We start from the raw sequence: 2705 nt of genomic DNA, 5'->3' as shown, positions 1-2705 counted from the left end.
TATTAGCAAAAATAACTTTGCGACTCCTATTCAAAGTAGCCAGTTTTGTCACAGCTCCAGCAAGTCAACTTCGACTTTTCAGTCAGACTAACCTTATTATAACCTTGAGATATACACCATCGTTACCAGGGAACCTTTTACATTCCACCACATTATTAGCAGATGTACCAACAACTTCATTACCCTTTGACTTTAGCCTCTCCAAAAAGTCATTATAATTATTTATTGAAACCCCATCATTTACTCATTCGCATCTTGTAATGAGAATTTCCATACGAATCATTGGGAATTAGCAATCAGTATTTTGAAATCTCACAGCATGTCTACGCCAACAGTTATATGTGTTTATATAACGTCTATCTTCTGGACTTAATTTGAATGTGAAGTTTCTGAAAAACACTCCGAACTAAGAATTGGTTCTCCGAAAATGGAAAAAATGCTGATGAAGCAACAAAAACTAAAAACGACTTTAAACGGTAAAAGCTGAATGATAATGATGAAGTGTGCTGGCAAAGCGCAGAAAAAGAGAAGTTTTGGAACTGGAAAACGGATTGAGCAAAGTAGGAAGGAGGCTTTGGACAAATTACAAAGACTGAACCTGACTTCAAAGGATCCAAATGATTCAGTACCTGCTGAAGTCATTAACGAATACCTTGCTCCTGACTCTAAACCCCTGCGAACAATATTCTTCATCATCCTCTGATATTAGAAATTCTAAAATATCATCATATCTTTCATTATAAATATCCTCCATATTTCTGAAGATATTTTCTTAATTTTTCTTATTTGAAATCATTTACCTCTTCGCACTATCTGTATTACATCATAAAAGAAACTATTTTAGTTTCTAAATTCTGAAACATTCAAGTTTAAAATAGGAATATTTTGAAGTAGTGTTGGGAACTGAAGCATGAATTAGTATAATATAATGACACTTGATCAACGTGATTATATTACAGTAAGTCATGCTGAGTTTCTAAATGGAACGTGATGATTCACAGATCATAATATCATCATGTGCCATGTTATACGACTCTTGTATTCTATTTAACCTCTAAAATATCAAGAAAATATTTCTTGATGATTCGGCCTTTTCCAAGGTATTCTAGCAATTTGACAAGTCAAGATCGTGCCATCACAATTTCCTTCCTAGAACATTAACAATGTTCATTCTGAAATTCATATCTGTGAATTCTGGACCATTGCAAGCGGTGCTTAATCGCAAGAAGAAGAAACAAAAGGACAAAACTCCGAAATAAAAATTGGGGTATAAATTGCAGCAAATAAAAGAGAGCATTAACTGTTAATGATAATGATTATAGAAGACAGAAGCAGAGACTTTGAAATATAAGGGAACATATAAAGCCCAACGATAAACCAGAAATTATAACCCATATATATCGATGCATATAGCAATATAAAGACACGGGAGAACTAGAAACACTATAAACCCAAGAGTATAGCAGAAGTAAATAGATTCTTCCGGCGGTAGATGAAAAAGAAGAATGACCGATATGAAAGTTAGAAGTATATCGAGAATCAGAACTGGATGGAGCATATTGATGAATACTTTAAAATATGAGTTGAGGGGGAAAGAATAGAAGGTGATGAAACATGACTAGGAACTTAGAAATCAACAGATTTAACTCACACAATGGCGGAATAAGTGAATCAAACCCTCTAGTGAATAGGTTAATTTTTTTTGATTAATTTAGTCAAACCACAACTAAATCAAGTGTGATTAGATCAACACCTAGAGCTATTATTCACTACCTGGGTGATTTGGACTGAGAGAAAATTGGAGGAGCTCACTAGATCTGAGTGTGTGTAACAAATGAGAGGCTTAACCTAAAATGAAGAACATAAGACTTTATATACCCCTGATGTTGACTCACCCATACGATTCATTCATCACACGTACGAGTTGGCTTCATCAACCGTACGGGTGATCACTCACTCGTGTCTTCTCATTTAGGTTGTAATTGTGACTTAGCTCAGCATCAACCGTGCGTATGAGCCTGTCAGCCGTACTAGTGAGGCTTCACTCGTACGTCTAACTAAGTCTAACATAGTCAAACATCTAAATCTCTTTCCTGCAGTTCCTGTAACCACATACAAACACGTATAGGATAATAACGAGCAATCATGGTGGCCTGTAAACTGTTGTACCTGCAATGGACGTGGGAAGATGTCTAGGGACTTGCATAAAATGCATCAACAGAAGGTGTGAGTTGTAAGGAAACGAAGGAGGTGAATTTATAAGAAAATCTCTGACAGAACAATTAAAATGGACGATCGCATTTAAAGCGGATCCTAATTCCCTTAATTACCGGAGAGTCAAATCTTATTAAGAAGATTTTCTTCAAATCCCTTGAAATCTGGGAATCAATCATATCTACGTCAAATGATAAGATGAATCTACACTTACTCATTTCACTCTTCTATGTTAGCTTCATTCGTACTCTTCATATAAATGGATTGTTTATCCAAATTATTCGCTGATGATAAAACTCTAATTTTTAGCCCGTATGCATCATGAAAACATACTTATTATCATTCACGACCTTTCCACTCAAATTTCGGGACGAAATTTCTTTAACGGGTAGGTACTGTGACAACCCGGAAATTTCCAACCAAATTTAAACTTTAATCTTTATATGTTTCCGACACGATAAGCAATATTTGTTAAGTTAAATTTCAAGAAT

The sequence above is a fragment of the Rutidosis leptorrhynchoides genome, chromosome 7, assembly GCF_046630445.1.
Source record: "Rutidosis leptorrhynchoides isolate AG116_Rl617_1_P2 chromosome 7, CSIRO_AGI_Rlap_v1, whole genome shotgun sequence".
Taxonomy (NCBI): Eukaryota; Viridiplantae; Streptophyta; class Magnoliopsida; order Asterales; family Asteraceae; genus Rutidosis; species Rutidosis leptorrhynchoides.
The sequence above is the reverse complement of the archived record's forward strand: the minus strand, read 5'-3'. Positions refer to the sequence as shown.